General features: G+C 47.8%; 1 non-coding gene across 1 annotated transcript; it reads left to right on the top strand.

Annotated features, from left to right (window-relative positions):
• Window positions 1-19,792: 19,792 nt before the first annotated feature.
• Window positions 19,793-19,951, top strand: LOC118630379. The gene has a single exon (XR_004959615.1). It is a non-coding gene; the product is annotated as a U1 spliceosomal RNA (small nuclear RNA).
• Window positions 19,952-21,149: the final 1,198 nt, after the last annotated feature.

The raw sequence follows: 21,149 nt of genomic DNA, 5'->3' as shown, positions 1-21,149 counted from the left end.
GGCAGAGGGAGGGCAGACTGGGCTGGAACTCTTTGGGGACACCCGGGATTTGGAGGGCACTCAGAGTTTTTGCTGAGTTGCGGCCACACAGGATGGTGGCCAGTGTGCTCCTTCCCAGAGCTGTGGGGAAAAGCAGCAGCCCCCTCCCCCCCTCAGAGATTCAGCCTTTCCCAGGTGAGGCAAAGAAATGCAAATTGAGGCTCATTAATAACCAGCATCTATCCCACCCTCTGGAAATCCTCTTATGCAGAACACCAGGGCTACATTCCAAGGCACTGAGTAACTGGGACTACTAGCCTCCAGGAAAAAGCTAGAGGATAACTGAACCTTTCCTGAGCTTGCAAATCTACCCAGGAAAGTAAGACTTGACAGTGGTGTTTAACATGGGCCCGCCCAGGCCCATCCAAACCCAGCAAAGGGAGCCACAAACAGCAGAACACCAATACCCACAGGGAAAATTTGTCAGGCTCCAAAACCCACTGAGATAGCCAAAATGGTGAAACAAAGAAATAAATCCCAAATGAAAGAACAAGAGAACTCTATCAAAAAATGAACTGCAGTTAAGCAAATTATCAGAGGTAGAGGTCAGAGCCATGATCTTGAGGAAGCTCAACAGCACGAGTGAAGACATCAGCACCATGAGTAATGAAATAGAAACATTGAAAACCAACCAATAGTTTTTATTTTCACCTCACAACAAGTGGAAATGAAGAATGACATTGCAGAAATAAAGAACACATTGGAGGGACTAATCAGCAGAGTAGAGGAAGCTGAGGACCGGATCAGTGAATTAGAAGACAGGGTAGAAAAAAATCAACCAATCAGAAAACCAAAAGGAGAAAAGAATTAAAAAACAGGAAGATAGCTTAAGAGAACTGTGGGACAACTGGAAATGTAATAACATTTGCATCATAGGAGTCCCCGAAGAGGAAGAAAATGGGCAAGGGTTATAGAATATATTTGAAGAAATAGTGACAGAAAACTTTCCTAACTTGGTGAAGGAAGGACACATTCAAGTTCAAGAAGAACAGAGAGCCCCAAGTAAGATCAACCCAAACAGGCCACCAAGACACATAGTAATTAAAATGCCAAAAGTTAAAGACAAAGAGAGAACCAAACAGGCCACCAAGACACATAGTAATTAAAATGCCAAAAGTTAAAGACAAAGAGAGAATCCTAAAGACAGCAAGAGATAAGCAAAGGTTACCTACAAAGGAAACTCCATAAGGCTCTCAGCTGACTTCTCAACAGAAATACTACAGGCCAGAAGGGAGTGGCATGAAGTAATCAAGGATCTGAATCCAAGACTACTCTATCCAGCAAGGCTATCATTCAAAATAGAAGGTCAAATAAAGAGCTTCCCAGACAAAAAAAGGCTAAGGGAATATATTAACACCAAACCAGCACTGCAAGATATGCTAAAAGGACTGCTGTAATTAGTAGAAGACATAGGAAGAAAAATATAACCACACTAAACAAAAATGGCAATAAATAAGTACATATCAATTATCACCTTAAATGTGAATGGTTTGAATGCTCCAATAGAAAGACACAGAGTAGCTGACTGGGTAAGAAAGTATGACTCACATATATGTTGTTTACAAGAGACCCACCTCACAACAAAAGACTCACATAGGTTGAAAGTGACGGGACGGAAAAAAATCTTTCAAGCAAACGAAAAGGAAAAAAAGTTGAGGTAGCAATACTCATATCTGATAAAGTAGATTTCAAAATGAAGACCATAACTAGAGACAAAGAAGGCCACTACATAATATTGAAAGGATCTATCCAACAGGAAAATATAACCTTGGTAAACATATATGCACCCAACATATGAGTATATATTGGGTGCATATAAAAATCTTCTGGAGGACTTCAAAGGAGAAATCAACAGCAATACAATCATAGCAGGGGACTTCAACACCCCGCTGACATCACTGGAGGACTTCAAAGGAGAAATCAACAGCAATACAATCATAGCAGGGGACTTCAACACCCCGCTGACATCACTGGATAGATCCTCTAGACAAAAAAATTAACAAGGAAACACAGACTCTAAATGAAGCACTAGACCAAATGGATTTAATAGAGATCAACAGAGAATTAAACCCCAAAACTGAAGAATTCACATTCTTCTCAAGTGCACATGGGACATTCTCAAAGATAGACCACATGTTAGGGCACAAACTAAGTCTCTACAAGTTCAAGAAGATTGAAATCATATCAAGCATCTTCTCAGATCACAATGGCATGCAACTAGAAATCAACTGCAACAAGAACACGCAAAGACATTTGAAAACATGGAGGCTAAATAGCATGTTATTGAACAATGAGTGGATTACCATGGAGAGCAAGGAAGAAATCAAAAACTTCCTGGAAACCAATGAAAATGAACACACAACACAAAATCTATGCGATGCAGCGAAAACATTTCTGAGAGGGAAGTTTATAGCACTACAGCCCACCTCAAGAAACAAGAAAAATTTCGAATAGACTATCTAACCTCACAACTTAAAGAACTAGAAAGCAAACAAAAAGAAAACCCCAGAGCAAGTAGAAGGAAGGAAATAGTAAAGATCAGAGCAGAAATAAATGACATGGAGACAAAAAACAAAAACAAAACAATTCAAAGGATCAATGAAACAAAGAGCTGGTTCTTTGAAAAGATAAACAAGATTGATGGACCCTTAGCTAGACTCACCAAGAAACAAAGAGAGAGAACCCAAATACACAAAATCAGAAATGAAAGAGGAGAAATAATAACTGACACCACAGAAATACAAAGGATCATTAACAAATATTATGAACAATTATATGGCAACAAATTTGACAATCTAAGCAAAGTGGACAAATTTCTAAAAACACATAGTCTCCCAAAACTGAACAGGGAAGAGATAGAAAACTTAAACTGACCAATAACAACAAAAAAAATTGAAGATGTAATCAAGACTCTCCCAGCAAACAAAAGCCCAGGCCCAGACGGTTTCACGGGGGAAATTTACCAAACATTCAAAGAAGAACTAATACCCATTCTCCTCAAACTATTTCAAAAAATTCAAGAAAAAGGAAGAATTTCAAACTCGTTTTATGAGGCCAGCATAATTCTAATTCCAAAACCAGAAAAAGACACTACAAAGAACGAAAACTACAGGCCAATATCCCCAATGAACATAGATGCCAAAATCCTGAACAAAATACTAGCAAATCAAATACAGCAATACATCAAAAAAAATTATTCACCATGACCAAGTGGGATTCATCCCAGGGATGCAAGGCTGGTGCAATATTCGCAGATCAATAAATGTGATACACCACATAAACACAATGAAATAAAAAATCATATGATCATATCAATAGACGCTGAAAAAGCATTTGACAAAATCCAGCATCCTTTTCTGATAAAAACGCTCAGCAATCTGGGAATAGAGGGATCATATCTCGACATAATAAAAGCCATATATGAAAGACCTACAGCCAACATCATACTCAATGGGCAAAAACTAAAAGCATTTCCCTTAAGAACAGGAACAAGACAAGGATGCCCACTTTTGCCACTCTTATTTAACATAGTACTGGAAGTCTCAGCCACGGCAATCAGACAGGAAGAAAAAATAAAAGGATCCAAATTGGAAAGGAAGAAGTGAAACTGTCATTATTCACAGATAACATGATACTATATGTAGAAAACCCCAAAGACTCCATCAAAAATTTACTAGACTTAATGAATGAATTTGGCAAAGTAGCAGGATACAAAATTAACGTCAAGAAATCGATGGCATTCTTATACACCAATGATGAACTCACAGAAAGAGAAACTGAAAAAACAATCCCATTTACCATCACCGCAAAAAAATTAAGATACTTAACCAAAGAAATAAAGGACCTATTTGCAGAAAACTATGGGTCATTGGAAAAAGAAATAGAGGAAGATATAAAAAAGTGGAAGCACCTACCTTGTTCATGGATTGGAAGAATTAACATCATTAAAATGTCCATACTACCCAAAGCCATCTACAGATTCAATGCAACCCCCATCAAAATACCAACGACATACTTCACATGGACAACAAAGCTGGGGACAGGGCGAGGAGGGTGGGGGAGGGGGTATCAGTGGGGGGAAAAGGAGAAACATCTGTAACAAAAATAAATTAATTAATTAAATTTAAGAAAAGCACAGGGATGGATCATGGTGAAACGGAAGGGCAAGAGGTACAATATCTCCCCAGCGCTTAGACTGCCCACAAAATCACCTGTGCACACCCCGCCCAGGTCCCTTCCTCTCCCCCCTCAGCCAAGAGGCCAGACCCACGAAGGAGGCTCGCTCCCAAACCCCGCTGCCAGAGCCGCGATCTGATTGGCCAGCTGCAGTCAGAGGTCCACTCTCGGTCCAGCAGGGACTCCTATCCGAATCCCTGCGCTACAGGTTCTCTAACCCAAACTCATCTTTCCTTGCCCCACATGATGCGCGACTTTCGTTCCGCCCTTCAATTCAATTCAGTTCAACTCAATTCAATTCGATTCAATTCCATTCCATTCCCACAGATTTTATGTGCTCAGTGTCCTGGGCTTCATGAGAAAAACAAAGATGTACGAGACCTGGGTCCTGGTCTGCAGGAGCTCTGGGGACTTGGGGGTGGACCTCTTAGGTCCCAGTCAACTCTTCCGTGAGGCCCGCCATGACGCACGTTCCAGCAGAGGTGTCCAGCACCTGTCTGGGTGTGCGGTATTCTTTTTTATATGGAGTATCAGGAAAAGCTAAATAGAGGAGACATAAGTTTTAGTGACTCTAAATGGCACTAGTGATTTTGTTTTAGTTGCCATTTTGTTCATTACTCCCAGAGACCAGGAGGACTCTGGATTCCCCAGGCCCCAGGCCTAGATGGCCTCCTTCGGACCTGGGGGCAGTGCTCGGGAAACGGGGACAGTGTTCACAGACGCCTCAGAAGGGCTGGGACGGCGTCTGAGTCATCTCTCCACGATGTCAGGGTGGCCTCTCAGACTGATCTCGGCAGAGCAGGCAGCAGATTGGCTCATGGGACCTTTGGCGTTTCTCTCACCAGCGGGGGTCCGGCCCATTTAACAGAGTTCTTGATCTGCGTCCTGGAAAGCTGGTTAGAACAGACGCGTTTGCAATGACACACGAGGTGGCCACAGCCCTGAGGATCTGGACACAGCGGGATGGCGGACGCCTGCCGGTGAGGGGGGCCTGGGTGCTGTCATTTCCTCAATTCGGTAAACGCTGCAGGTGGCCTGTTGAAGGCGGAAATTGTGCAAGAATGTAAACGGCGATTAGCCAACAGCACTGCCCGCCCGATGCTCCTCTGCCCTCGGGAACGTCTAGAAGCCTCGGCTGCATGGGCTTCGAGTCACGTAAGCAGGCAGCACACGCTGTTTCTCACATCTTTACGTGTTAATCCCAGAAAATGGGGGCCGTCGTTACAAAGCAACAGCGAGCTAGAAAGTAAAAGTGAAAGTCTCCTTTTCACTCACGAGGGGTAGCCGTTGAATGTGTACCCTATAAATGTGTATCCATGCACACGTTTATGGTTTTTTTTTTAATATCCTCACCAGAGGGTTTTTTTTTTTTTTTTTTGCATTTATCTTCAGATAGAGCAGAAAGGAGACAGGGAGGAAGAGAGAGAAACATCGATGTGAGAGAGACACATCGAGTGGCTGCCACCCATATGACCCCACTCGGGCCCGGGGACAAACTGCAACTGAGGTACGTGCCCTTAGCAGGAACCGAACCCGGAATTCTCTGGTCTGCAGGCTGACGCTCTAACGGCTGAGCCAAACCGGCCAGGGCAGGGTTTGTTTTTTTTTTTAATCCAAGGATACTTTTTTCTTTCTTTTTTTTTTTTTATCCTCACCCGAGGACATTTTTCCATTTTTTGTTCAGGTAGAGTGGGAGGGAGAGAGAGGAACAGAGAGAGAGAGAGAAACATCGATGTGAAAGGAACACATCGAGTGGCTGCCACCTGCACAACCAACCAGGGCCGGGGACAAACTGCAACCGAGGTACATGCCCTTAGCGGGAACCAAACCCGGGTCTCTCAGGACCGCAGGCCGACGCTCTAACCGCTGAACCAAACCGGCCAGGGCAGGTTTTTTGTTTTTAATATGAGTGGGTTTAAATGGCCCATTTCAGTTTCCATGACAGAAGCTGGCTAAATGCTCACCAAGCCTTTTTCTGGGCACAGCTGGACAACAACCCCCAGCCTCCCCGGCAGCGAGGTGTGGCCATGCGGACAGGGGGATGTGGTTGAAATGATGACTGCCGCTTCCGTGCCCAGCCCATAAAACTCTCCCACGCCCGCTCCCCTCCTCTCTCTCTTGTTCCTGCTGTGACGATGTGCTGAAGATGGGAGGAGGCTGGGTCCCTGACAGCTGCCTGGGGCAGAGCATCGCCCCTTCGCACAGATCTGCATCTGACAGGACTGTGACCTGAGCCAGACATGAAGCTGCACTGGTTTCGCTATGGAGGTTAGCCCATCCCGTCGAACACAGTCCACAAACTGCATTTTTCTTTTCTTTTCTTTTTCTTTTTAATCCTCACCCGAGGATTTTTTTACATTAATCCTCAGATAGAGCTGGACGGAGAGAGGGAGGAAGAAAGAGAGAAACATCAATGTGAGAGAGACACATCGATTGGTTGCCACCTGCACAACCCTAACCGGTGCCTGGGATGAACTGAAACCGAGGTACAAGGTTTTGGCCGGAATCAAACCCGGGACTCTTTGGTTCCCGGGTGACACTCTTACTACTGCGCCATACTGGCCAGGGCCAAATTGCATTTTTCATTAAATATGGTTTTTCATTTGTATAGATAGATAGAACATCTTTCACGCCAATACATACAAATCTATCTAATACTTTATTTTTTGTTTTGTTTTTGTTTTTTATCCTCACCCGAGGATATTTTTTCTATTTTTTGTGCAGATAGAGTGTGGGAGGGAGAGAGAGAGAGAGAAACATCGACGTGAAAGGGACACGTCGAGTGGTTGCCACCCACACGACCCAACCAGGGCCGGGGACAAACTGCAACTGAGGTACGTGCCCTTAGCAGGAACCGAACCCGGGTCTCTCAGGACCGCAGGCCGACACTCTAACCGCTGAGCCAAACCGGCCAGGGCCTATCTAATACTTTTTTAAAAAACTATTTTTTTTAATCCTCACTGAGGACATTTTTTTATCTTTCTTCAGATAGAATGGGAGTGGGAGAGAGAGAAACATCGATGTGAGAGGGACACATTGACTGATTATCTCCTGCATGATCCTGACCAAGGCCAGGGATGAACCACAACAGAGGTATATGCCCTTGACCAGAATTGAACCCGTGACTCATCAGTCTGCGGGCAGACACTCTAACCGCTGAGCCAAACCGGCCAGGGCTAAAAACATAAATGTTTTTTATTGATTTTTAGAGAGAGAGGAAGGGAAAGAGAGAGATAAAAGCATTGATCACATACCCACCTGAGGACTGAGCCTGAAACTCAGGCATGTACCCTGATTGGGAATTGAACCTGTGACCTCTTGGTGCATGGGATGCTGCCCAACCAACTGATACTTTTTAACACCAGCTGGGCTCTCTGACACTTTTTAACAGTTGCATCGCATTCCATTGCATAGATGTATCAAAATGTATTTATTTATTTATTATTATTATTTTTTAATCCTCGCCCGAGGACATTTTTCCTTTTTTTTTTTGTACAGATAGAGTGGGAGGGAGGGAGAGAGAGAGAGGGAAACATCAATGTGAAAGGGACACATCGAGTGGCTGCCACCCGCACAACCAACCAGGGCCGGGGACAAACCGCAACCGAGGTACATGCCCCCAGTGGGAACCAAACCCGGGTCTCTCCGGACCGCAGGCCGACGCTCTAACCGCTGAGCCAAACCGGCCAGGGCTCAAAATGTATTTAACTATTCCCTTCTTCAGGGTACTTACATTGTTGCCAGTGTTATAAACAAAATTGCAATACATATCGAGGTTGGTATAGTGTGTGCATTCATGCTAGGGCAGGTTCTTATTCCCCATCATTTTAGATAAGGACCCAGAAATATAACAACCTGGGCAATGGAGAATGATCTGGAAGGATAATATTTGATTATGGCGTGCATTTGGAGAGATAATAGAGTGCAGTGTTTAAGATCCTTGAATAAAGAAAGAGCTAGGTCCAAGTTCTGGTCCCGCTATTTGCTAAGCAACCTCGTACCAGTCACTTAATCTCTCTAAGCCTCAGTTTACTCGTCTCATGGGTTGTACTAATGCCTGCCTCATACAGATGTTTCATCTGCAAAATGGGGATAATAAACTGGGAGTATGAGTACCTACCTCACAAGGTGAACACGGTTAAATACAAACGAGTGAATGGCAGTGATCCCTGAGAGATGGATACAAACAGGGCGAACCTTATGATTGCCCAGTTTAATGACTAGAGATTCCAGGCTTGGTGCAGGGAGGGGGTCCAGGCAGAAGAGAGGAGCAGACAGACTTGAGAGGCCGGGGAGACCCAGGTAGCCAGAGTTCCTAGCCGAGTGCCAGGGAGGGGAGGTGTGCAGAGCGCTTTGGGGCTACCTCTGTCAGCCTCAGCCTGGGGCCCAGAGCAGACTGCTTCCTGCGGCCACCTGCTTCAGAGGAAGAGAGAAAGGGACTTAGTCACGTGTGTGCACTTTCTCCTTCCAGCTCACCAAGCAGATTGAGCAACTCCTCCTGGGGGTGGGGGCGGAGAGGCCAGAGCGCTATGAAAGAGTGGAGGAAGAACGAAGAAGCAATACTGTTGGCTACTCATTCCTGCAAATGCTCTGCCCTCGCCTCGGATTATTCTGAGAGCCAATACCCAGCCTGATCCTTCTGCCCATCTCCCTAAGTGAGCCCGCCGACAGATCGATTATCTCTGTCGCTGAACAAAAACTACCAGCAAGAGCTCACCTAGGCAGCCCGTGTCTGCCTGGCCCTGGTGGCATCAACCCCAGGCAGGGTTGGGGTTCATCAGACACATGCTGGGGCCTCAGTGCTCCTTGGCCTCGCCGTCTCCAGCGGCATCTTATCCCGCAGGGCGGCTCCACATGGCTTGGGTTCCCGCAGCACAGCGGTCTTGGGGAAGACACACTTCGCACGTGGGGGCTAGCCCTAAGAGGCAGGAACAGAAGCTACCAGGACAGTCTAGGGTCACTCCTGGAAACAGCCCAGCACCTCTTCCATCTCTGCTGTTGGTCCAACCTTCCACCCCCGTGTCATTGGTCAAAGCAGCGTTGGAGCCCACCCAGATTCAAGATGCCGGAGCAGTGGACTGCAGCTCTTATTGGGAGGGTGGCAGGACCACTCCAAGGGGCTGGGGGTGGGGTAGATGGTGTCGTGAGCATTTTTGGAAGACTGGCCTGCCCTGGTGCCGTGGTTCCAACCCCGTTCGTGTGCCTCCTCGAGTCTCCAGCTCAGCGTCTCTGAGCGCCACGCCTCACGCCTGCTCCCCGCCAGCGGCCTTGTAGGCAGCTCAGACTCAGAGGGGCCACCTGGACCCAGCGCTGCAGACCCTAAACGCGCTTCTCCTCCAGGGTCTCCTACTCAGAAAATGCCACCTCCGTCCATGGGTCGCCCAGTTCAGAAGCCTGGACGTCCATCCTGCCTCTGCTGGCTTCAATGCTCACTCACCGAGAGTGGCTGTCTCGAGGCTGCCTCGCCGGCCCGCCCCACTGGAGCCCCCCCCCTCATCGGGGCCTGCACCCCTCCCGCCTGCATCACTGCTCCAGCCTACCAGCTCAGCCTCGTTCTCGCCCTTCTCCCGATCTGCTCTCTGCACGCTGCCCAGAGAGGTCTCTCAGCACTAAGCGATGCTGTCAACGTCCGGATGAAAAGGCCTTCAGTTGTTCCCCATCACCCTGGGCACAAAGTACGACCACGCACTCTCGTCTTCAGTCCTTCCCCACGCCCGCCGGGCACACGGGATCTTCTGGTCGCCCTCAGCCACCGGGCTTTCCTGGCGGGCCAGGCTTTCCTGCTGTCTCTGGACCTTGGAAAAGGCTGTCCCCTTGCCCAGGATGCATTTCCCTCCTCCTCCCCTACCTCATCCTTGTTCAGGTAACCCCTTCTCCCCCTTCAGGTCTCGCTTGCAAGGCGACCTTTGAGAAACCCGCCACTTTGAGCTACCCACTAAGACTGCATTTTTTAAAAACTTATCTTTAATGTTGAATGTATTACAGATGTTCCTCATTGACCCCCTCCTCCCCACTCCCGCCCCCCTCCTGCCTTTCCCCACACTGTTGTCTGTGTCCATTGGTTATGCATATGTACATATAAGTTCTGTGGTTTATTTCTTCCCACCCCCAAACCCCCTTCCCTTTGAGGTTTGTCAGTCTAGCAACCAATTTGTACTTCTTAATCCCTTCACCTTTTTCATCCATTCCCCAGACCCCCTCCCATCTGGTAACCAACAAAATGTTCTCTGTATCTGAGTCTGTTTCTGTTCTGCTTGTTCATTTTGTTTGTAGATTCAATTGTCGATAGATATGTATTTATTGCCATTTTGTTTGCTCATATTTTTTTTTATCTTTCTCTTCAAGAAGACCCTTCAACATTTCATATAATAATGGTTTGGTGGTGATGAACTCCTTTAGCTTTTCCTAGTCTGGGAAACTCTTTATATGACCATCGATTCTAAATGACAGCTTTGCAGGATAAAGTAATCTTGGTTATAGGTTGTTGCTTTTCATCACCTTGAATATCTCTTGCTACTCCCTTTTGGCCTGCAAAGTTTCTTTTGAGAAATCAGCTGACAGTCATATGGGAGCTTCCTTGTAGGTAACTAACTGCTTTTCTCTTGCTACTTTTAAGATTCTCTCTTTGTCTTGAACCTTTTGCATTTTGATGATGATGTGTATTGGTGTGGGCCTCTTGGGGTGCATCTTGTTTGGGACTCTCTGTGCTTCCTGGACTAGTATGTCTGTTTCCTTCACCAAGTTAGGGAAGTTTCTGCTATTATTGTTTCAAATAAGTTTTCGATTTCTTGTTCTCGCTCTTCTCCTTCTGGCACCCCCAAGATGCGAATGTTGGCACGCTTGAAGTTGTCCCAGAGGCTCCTTACATTATCCTCAGTTTTTTTATTGTTTTTTTCTTTTTGCTGTTCTGATTGGGTGTTTTTTGCTTCCTTGTATTCCAAATCGATGGTTTGCTTTTTGGCTTTACCTATTCTACTATTGAATCTGTGTAAATTATTCTTCATTTCAGTTAGTGCCTCCTTCATTTCTGACTGCTCCTTTTTTATGCTCTTGAGGCCCTCACTAAGTTCACTGAGGTTCTCACTAAGTTTATTGAGCATCCTTATAAGCAGTGTTTTGAACTCAGCATCTGTTAGGTTGCTTATCTCCATTTCGCTTAGTTCTTTTCCTGGAGTTTTGTTCTGTTCTTTCATTAGGGACCTGTTTCTTTGTCTCCTCATTTTGGCTGCTTCCCTGTGTTTGTTTCTGTGTATTACTTAACGAGAAGTGTGGGGCTAGCTGAGACCAGATGCTGCTTGTTTGAAAGAATTTAGGAAAACCTGTGGCAGGATCCAAGGCAGGCCAATCCTATGGTAAAGCAACTGGCAACAGCTTGGGTGGGCCTGAAAGTTGGGTGGGCCTGAAAGTTGGGTGGGGCAGGGCGGGGCCTCAGGGAGTGACCAGGGCGGGGCTACCAGTGTGAGCCAAGTTGCTGGAGTCCCAGATATGGTGGCTGTCTGCCGCCCCAGGGAAGGGCTCACCAAAGGAACAAAGGCCTCTGACTGCACATCTGTCCAGGAGAAAGCCCCCTCTCCAGCCCTCACTCCAGTGCCAAACAGCTCAGTTCTTCCCTGTATGTCTCGGGCGCCCCTCCAGCTGCCTCCCCTCCAAGCTCAGAGGGAGAGAGTCTGATAAGTCCGTGCGCGGGCCCTTTAAGAGGAGCTGCCTGGGGCTCCAGCCGCCTCAGTCTCCCTGAGCCTCAGTTCCCGCTGGTTTTTCCAGCCAGAAGTGATGGGGATTCTCTTCCTGGCACTGGAACCCTGAGCGGGGCACCTGGTGTGGGACGGGAACCCCTCAGTCCTCAGGGAGGACCTTCCCAGCCGAGGTGTCCTCCTGATTTTTATCCGCCACACGTGGGTGTGGGACCAGCCCGTCCCCCTCAGCCCCTCGTGCCTCCGCCCCTCCTACTAGGCTGGATGTGGCTGCTGCTTTAATTCCGTAGTTGTAGGGCTTCCATTCGGCTTGATTTCAGGCGGTTCTGAATGATGGTTGTTCTGTAGTTTAGTTATAACTTTGATGTGGTTGTGGGAGGACGGATACTGCATTCATCTACCCGCTGTCCTGACCGGAAGTCTCCCCAAGACTGCGCTTTACCAAGCAAAGGGGGATCTGTGCGGGGTAAAGGGCTCGCATCTGAAGGTACGGTGTGATGAGATTTGACAGATGTCTACCCCACCAACGATCCGGTTCCGAACATTTCTGTCACTCCCAGAGGTTTCCTGGGCCCTTGGCAGTCCACCCCGTCACCCACCAAGCCTTGCGCCACCCCTCATCTGCTTCCTGTCCCTCCAGATGCGTTAGAATTTTCCGGAATGTTATAATGGTGTGTCCTTTTTGGTCATATCTCAATTTTATAATTTGTTTGTTTTGGGGGCCCCTCCCCCTGGAAGAGGGTAAGAAGACACACAGGGGAGTGTCTTGTGTGTGGCGACACCATGCCCAGCCCAGTGCATGGTGGCTGCATCTTGCCTTCTTGGTGAGTAAATCAGTACATCCCATGACCTCAGTGTCTTCTCTGGGTAGAGCCTCTTGCTCAGGAGAGCCTGCGCGTCTCTAGCCAGCCGAGAGCAGGGGCTCGCTAGCATGCAACTCTCTTCCTGGCTGTCCCTGTTTCCAGCGCCTGGTGACCTCCTAGCCCTCATTGGCAGCTCATGCTCCCTGCCCCCACCCACCCCGGGACAGCTGGTGGCTTGGCCCAGAGTTCTCAGCACTTAGCCTCCTTTGGGAAGCCAACTTCTTTAAAATTTTAAATTGTGATAAAATACACATGATAAAAAATTTACCATCATAACAATTAAAAACAATTTTTTTTCTTTATTGATTTTTTTTTTTTTTTTAGTGAGAGAGAGGAAGGGAGAGGGAGAGAGTGATAGAAACATCGTTGAGAGAGAACATCAATTAGCCGCCTCCTGCATGCCCCCGACTGGGAATCGGGCCCACAACCTGGGCATGTGCCCTGACCGGGAATCAATCCAGCAACCTCTTGGTGCAGGGTCCACACTCAACCACTGAGCCACACCACTGGGCTATCGTAACAATTTTTGTTTTTAATCCTCACCTGAGGATATTATTCCACCTATCTTCAGATAGAATAGGAGAGAGGGAGAGAGAGGGAGAGAGAGCGAAACATCGATGTGAAAGGGACACATTGAGTGGCTGCCTCCTGCATGACCCCAACCAGGGCCGGGGACAAACCACAACTGAGCTACATGCCCTTGACTGAAATCGAACCTGTGACTCATTGGTCCACGGGCCGATGCTCTAACCACTGAGCCAAACCGGTCAGGTCTATTTTCTGTTTTTAATAACAGCCATGTAAATGGGTGCGGGGAAAGTCAACTTCTAAGCATTGGTTTTTGTCCTTTTCCAAGTCTTCTCCAAGAGGACCTGGTCTCCCGACCACCCAGATATCAGTCCCGGGAAATCCCCGCCATGTCCGCAGAGCGATGCTGCCGTCTGAGAATCTCCACGGGGAGCCGAAGCACTTTGGCTTTGCCATGTCACATGCGTATTCATCCCAGAGCAGTGCGTGGAGAGCGCATCCGGGACAGGCCTGGCCCAGGGTGGCACCTGGCTCCTCCAGCTCAGCCGGCCCTGCCCATGCCCGCGGCGCCGGCTCGCTCCCCTGGACAGTGAGGAGGGGCAGGAACGGGCCTTGTTGCTGGCTGCACTCGGCCCCCAACCTCGCTCTCAGTTCTTCCATCTGCCTTTATTTTGTGCTATCTTGTCTTACTGGCCTTGTGAGCCGTTTGTTGTTGTTGTTGTTGTTGTTGTTTTTGGTGATTGTTAATCCTTACCCAAGGATATTTTCCCATTGATTATTTTATTTTATTTTTTAGATGGAGTGGAAGGGAGGGAGAGAGGGAAGGAAGAAGAAGAAGAAGAAGAGAGAGAGAGAAACACCAATGTGAGAGAGACACATTGATTAGCTGCCTCCTGCAGGACCCTGACCCTGGTCAGGGTTTGAACCTGCAACCCAGGTACGTGCCCTTGCCCAGGAATCAAACCTGAGACCCTCCAGGCCATGGGCTGATGCTCTAGCTGCGGAGCCAAACCAGCCAGGACTGTGAGCCGTTCCTAATCAGGTCCTCCCCTGCCCGCCCCCGCACCCCCCCCCCCCCGAGCAAGGCAGGGATAAATAAATAAATAAGAAACTGAAAAACGAGTGGCCGTGGATATAGCGAGCAGGAGCCTCCTCTAAGCTGACTTAATCAAAATGCTACTGTAGAAAGTCTCAGGGCTGTAACAGCCACCAGCCTCCCACATGCCTTCGTCACACCCCCTCTGTCCCTGCCCTGTAGGTGGCGTCAGGACCAGCTCCTCGAAGTGACCGCTGCCTCCCCGTGTGCACAATGAGGTCTTCCCAAGGGTGTGCTGGGTGTGGGTGGGACACTAGCGTCACCACGTGGCACTGTGGAGATCTGTGTGGATGCTGGCCCGTCCCCCCGTCTGTCCCTCTGTCAGGGAGCTGGCAGAGCTGTGGGCCCCTGCGTCTCGAACCCCTCCCAGCTGTCCTTTCTGTCCTGCGAGCTGGGCTCCTACCTGCCTCCCCATTCCAGTCCTCTGACACCTGGCCGCCCCCCCCAAACACCTTTATTACCTCTTTTGTTTGTATGATGAACACCTGTTTGTTGTCATTTTTTTCAGCTAATGGAAATTAAAAAGGAGAAAGGAAAAAAGTACCCCCTCCCAAATCCCACAATTTTGTGACAACCCTTGTTAATATTTTGGTAGAAAGCCCTTAGAGCCCTGGCTGGTTTGGCTCAGTGGTTAGAGCACTGGCCTGCGGTCTGGAGAGACCCGGGTTCGGTTCCCGCTAAGGGCACGTACCTCGGTTGCAGTTTGTCCCCGGCCCTGGTTGGGTCGTGTGGGTGGCAGCCACTCGATGTGTCCCTTTCACGTCGATGTTTCTCTCTCTTTCTCCCTCCCACTCTATCTGAACAAAATATCGAAAAATGTCCTTGGGTGAGGATTAAAAAAAAAAAAAAGAAAGCCCTTAGACCTGTTTCCCATGGGAAAGACTTTGACCAGCCCTGAGACACAGGGAAGAGGGGGTCCACAGTCAGGAGCCTGGGGGTAGCAGCCCCCCTTCCCAAGGGAAAGGGCTGGAACTCTGCTTCGTGTAACGTGGTCTCCCCCTCGAGCCCTCCAGAGGTTCCCCGGAAACACAGTTTGGAAAACACTATTTCAGGGTCTTTCTTATGGGTTGATCCCGTGTACACATATAAAAACACACTCTTAAAAATTTTACAAAAATCAGATTATACTATTAGTCTTTTTGCAAGATTTTCTTTCGTACTAAACAAATTATGGATATTTTTCCGTATTAATGAGTATAGATCGATATCTTGAATGCAGTTTTCGAATGCATTTTTGTTGGCTAATAAGGGCACAAGAACACAGAACCCAGAACTTGATTCCCACAAATATTCCCAACTGATTTCTGACAAAGGGGCAGAAAGAATTCAGTGGGGGAAAGAAAGAGAGCCTTTCCCCCCCCCCCCTGAGGACGCTTTTCCATTTATCAAACCAAAACCAAGGTACATGCCCTTGACCAGAATCAAACCCTAGACTCTTTGGTCCGCAGGCCTATGCTCTAACTGCTGAGCAATCCGGCCAGGGTGAAAGAGAGCCTCCTAAACAAATGGTCCCAGACACGAGGACCTAAAGACCACCCTAAGTATCACACCTCACACAGAAATTCGTTGAAAATGAATCAGACTCCGCTCTGGCCAGTTTGGCTCAGCAGTTAGAGCATTGGCCCGCGGACCGGAGAGTCCTGGGTTCGGTTCCCGCTAAGGGCATGTACCTGGGTTGTAGTTTGTCCCCGGCCCCGGTTGGGGTCGTGTGTGTGGCAGCCACTCGATGTGTCTCTCTCCTGTCAATGTTTCTCTCTCTTCCTTCCTTTCTCCCTCCCGCTCTGTCTGAAGATAAATGCCAAAATGTCCTCGAGTGAGGATTAAAATAAACAAAAAACAACCAGACTCCAATGTAAAATGTATAACTACACTTTCAGGGAAAGAAGGAGAAAAACATTTGGATCAAAAGGATCTTTTATGAGACTAAAAAGACAAGCTATAGACTGAGAGAAAATATCTGCAAGCCCCGTATGTGATAAAGGACTAGTATCTGGAATATATGGAGAACTCTCCAAATTCAACATCAACAACAACAAACAAACAATCCAATTAGAAAATTGGCGAAAGACACGAAGACACATTTCACCAAGGAGGCTATGCGGATGGCACATAAGTACATGAAACAATGCTTCCACGTAATTAGCCATCAGGGAAATGCAGGTCAAAACCCCAAGGAGTTAACCTACCAGACTAAGCTGGAAGAATTGCGAGAACACCGAATGCGGCGAGGACGGGAGAGCCTGGCCCACGCCCACGCTGCTGGTGGAGTGCAACATGGCACAGCCTCTGGGAAAGCTTGGCAGCGGCTTAAACACACTAACCATGCAGCCAGCATACTATCCAGCGGGGGCACCCCGGGCATCTGTCCCAGAATAATGAAAATCTGTGTTCAAACACACAAAAAGCTGTACACCAGTGTTTACAGCAACTGTATTCATAATCGCCCCAAACTGGAAATGCCCAGGTGTTCACCAGGTGAGTGCTCACACAAACTGTGGCCGATGTACCCCAGGCATACTACTCAGCAAGGAGCGAGCTATTGGTCCTCTCAACAACCCGAGTGAGTCTGCAGAAGCATCATTTTCCTTTTTTTTTTTTTTAGTCCTCACCTGAGGACATTTTTCCATTCATCTTCAGATAGAGTGGGAGGGAGAGAGAGAAACATCGATATGAGAGAGACACATTGATTGCTTGTCTCCTGCATGACCCCGACCGGGGCCAGAGACCAAACAGCAACCAAGGCATGTGCCCTTGACTGGAATAGAACTCGAGACTCTTTGGTCTGCGGGCCGATGCTCTAACCACTTAGCAAACTGGCCAGGGCAGAAGCACCATTTTATTTTATTTTTTCAATCCTCATCCAAGGACTTTTTTTTTTTTTTTTCATTTATCTTCAGATAGAGAGGGAGGAAGAGAGAGAGAGAAACATCAGTGTGAGAGAGACACATCAACTGGTTGCTACCCACATGACCCCAACTGGGGCCGGGGACAAACTGCAACCAAGGTACGTGCCCTTGGCGGGAACCGAACCTGGGACTCTCTGGTCCATGGGCCGACACTCTAACTGTTGAGACAAACAGTCCAGGGCAAAAGTATAATTTTCAATAAAAAAGTCAATCCCCCAAAGTTATATGTTGTAGGAGTCCATGTCTATGAGACTCGTGGAATAAAATAATTATGAAACCCTGACCGGTTAGAGCATCATCCTGATAAGCCAAGGTTTCAGGTTCAATTCCTGGTCAGGGTACAAAGGGGAATCAACAAATGAATGAATAAATAAGTGGAACATCAAATCTCTCTCTCTCTCTCTCCCTCTCATTCTCTAAAATCAATCAATAAAAAGAATGATAATTATGAAGATAGAGAACAGATTAGTGGTGGCCAGCAGCTAAGGGGGAGGGAGCAGGAGGGAAGAGGGCGGAACTGTGAAAGGAAGGTGGGAGGAGAGTTGTGGAGACAGGAATGTTTTGTATCTTGGTGTTTGTCTTTCTTTTTTTAAATTTTATTAATCATATAGAGAGAGGAAGGCAGAGGGAGAGAGAGATAGAAACATCGATGAGAGAGAACATCGACTGGTCGCCTCTTGCCTGCCCCTCATTGGGGGGATCGGGCCCACAACCAGGGCATGTGCCCTGACCAGGAATCAAACCGGCGACCTCTTGGTGCGTGGGTTGACGCTCAACCACTGCGCCACACCGGCTGGGCTGGAATGTTTTGTATCTTGACTGTGTCAAGATCAATATTCCAGGAGAGATTTTGTGCTATAGTTGAGCAAGACGTTACCATTGGGTGAACAGTACCTGAGATCTCTTCATATTGTTTCTCACACCTGCATGTAAACCTACAATTATATCAGAATAATACTTTGTTTTTAAATCATGAAAATATTTAGACAATGAAAAGTAGGTCCCCCACTCCCCCCACCAGCAACCGGTGTTACCGTTTTCTGCATCCTCATTTCTAAAGAGGCCTGTGTTTTACCAGGCGGACATGGCGCATTTCACTGGACAAATTCCACACTGTTAGAGTGTGCATTGTTCCTAATTTTTACCATGACTAGTCATGTTATTTATTTTCTTTTTGTCAATCCTCATTCAAGGTTATTTTTCCATTGATTTTTAGAGAGAGTTGGCAGGTGGGGGAGAGAAACAATGATGTGAGAGAGAGACATTGATTGGTTGCCTCCCGCTGACCCCAACAGGGAGCCAGGAAGCGAACCTGCAACCCAGGTACGTGCCCCTGACTGGGAATCAAACCCGAGACCCTTTGGTCCTCGGGCCAATGCTCTAATCATTGAGCCACACCTGCCAGGGCCAGCCACGTTATTATGAGCATCCTTGTGTCTGTGTCTTTTCCAGAAGTGGTATTTCTGGGTCAGGAAATCTGCATCTGTGCAATGGTGATGTGATATGCCTAGTTGTCCTCTGGAAACATTGTATCAATGTACACTTCCCCGGACAGGTTTGTCCTCTGACTCTAACAAGCCACTGTCTCCTCACCAATCCACCCTCTAAATGAAGAAAGGGCACGGACTACCCAGGGTGCCACAGGAGAAACAAAGGCGCCTTCCTATTTACCAGGCTCCTAGGAGGCGAATACATCAGCTCATTTCTTAGACTGTTTTGTAGATGGAAACTGCACCAGACTTGAAAAAGATCACATTCCTACTTTTGCTGTAACACTTCCTTCCGTCTTCCCCCGAGAACCCTTCTCGAAACCCTTCCTATCCTCACTTTTGCTGCTCTGCAAAATAAACTGTGTAGCCTCTCATTTCCTGCAGGGGAACAGTTAACTTTCTCAGTCTACCGTGCTCAGAATGCAGAACCAGAGAATGCGCACGTCGGCGCCAAAGGGGGCCCCGCCCGGGGGTGGAGAGCTGTGCCCTGGCCCAGGGAGGTATCGCGGTGGCTCCCGGGGCTGGCACTTGGCTGGTTCTGGGTCAAGCTATGTAAATGCTCTTTAACCTGTGTCCTTGTGTGTAAAATAGGTACAGTAACAGTGACCCTTCTCATAAATGCGTTTACTATAGCTCAGTGCCTTCTCCACGGGCAGGATGGGAAAAGGGGGGTGGTATTATGTGGTCAAGGGAAGGACCAGGACCAGAATGTTGAGCTCCTGACCCACCTGTGGCTATCGAAGGCACTGTCACTAAAACCACTGGGAGCCTTCCGACATGTCACGAAGCTAAAGGGGGGAGTTGCTTGAGCAAGCGCTGAAGGAACCACGGTGATTTGGGAGGGCGTGCTATGTTTTTGCATTTGTAGCAAGGAAAAGGCTGCTACCTGCTAGACCAGCGGTTTTCACCCTGTGTGCCACGAGAATGTTTAAAACATTCAATATCTGACCATCTAGACAGGGGCACTGACCTCTTTTCCCTTAGATTGTCAAATAAAAAAGTGATACCTGGCAGGGGAGACACCATGATCACAAAGGTGGTTTCCCGGGGCGAGGCTTGGCCATTGCACTCTGGATGTGCTAACCCGTGTGATCTCCCCAAAGGCAGGAAACTCGGCTGCACAATTTGCGGTCGTGGGGGACTGCGTTCGCGCTCTCCCCTAAAAGACAAGAAAAAAAATGACAACAGCCAACACAACAATAGCCGTACGATGTGAATGTCCTGTTTTGAACCGCAAATATACGGGTCATATAATAGAGTTGTATCTTATTGATCACGTTGCATCATAAGGTTGTGTCTGATTGGTTATTCTTGGTATGAGACACCCTTATTTATTTTTTTTAATTAAAAAAATTTGTTTTTTCTTTATTGATTTTAGAGAGAGACGAAGGGAGAAGGAGAGAGAGATAGAAACATCAATGAGAGAGAACATCGATGGGCCTTCTCCTGCATGTCCCCCACTGGGGATCAGGCCCACAACCTGGGCATGTGCCCTGAATGGGAATCAAACCGGTGACCTCTTGGTGCATGGGCCGATGCTCAACCACTGAGCCACACCAGCCAGGCTGAAACCCTTATATACAAGCAGAGGCACCTGGTTTTTTAAAAAGTCAATTTGGAGCAAAAAGTATAGGTAATTACTACTATTATTATTATTCTTGTAAATCAATCAAAATTATACTGTTTGGGGGGGTCAGATTGACAAAAAAGATAGAACGTTTCTTGGTGTGCCGCAGAATGTGCGTGTCGCTCTCCCACACAGGCGAGGAAGGAAGAGGCGGTTTGGGCCCAGGGGCTCCAATTCCCCCCCTTCCTCCCCACTCACAGGACTCGAATGCTCTTTGGGTCTGGCGCCACCTCCAAATGCGCCTTCCTGCGCAACCCGCAAGCCAGGAACTGCACTCACAGCCCTTTCCCTTTAATTAAAGTAGGTTTTATTGCTTTTTTCATATTATAAAAGCTATAACTTTCACTGAAGGGAAAAGAGTGCAAATACAGAGAGGCTAAAAGAAGGAGGCAAAGAGCCACAGTCCCATCCCGCAGCTGTGAGCTGGGAAATCAGCTAAGTACATTTCAGGAAGGGGCCATCTGGGAGGATGTCCTGGCTGTGAGACAGCGGGCCGGCCAGCGCCCCCAGGGCCGTCTCTGCACCTGCGCTCCCCCTGGTGGTTTCCTGAGGCCCCCGGCACCCCCAAGGCCACCAGTGCTGAGTCCTCCTCACCCCTCCCTGAGCACCCCCTGCTGTCTCTTGGCTTTCGTTTTATTTTTAGATTTTTAAGGTTTAGCAGACGTACCACGAAGCAGGATGATCTCAAGTGTGCAGCTTGAAGAATCTTCCGTGTACGCGCACATTGATAGCC

This window comes from Molossus molossus, unplaced genomic scaffold (genome assembly GCF_014108415.1).
Source record: "Molossus molossus isolate mMolMol1 unplaced genomic scaffold, mMolMol1.p scaffold_m16_p_14, whole genome shotgun sequence".
Classification (NCBI taxonomy): Eukaryota; Metazoa; Chordata; class Mammalia; order Chiroptera; family Molossidae; genus Molossus; species Molossus molossus.
The sequence above is the reverse complement of the archived record's forward strand: the minus strand, read 5'-3'. Positions and strand labels throughout refer to the sequence as shown.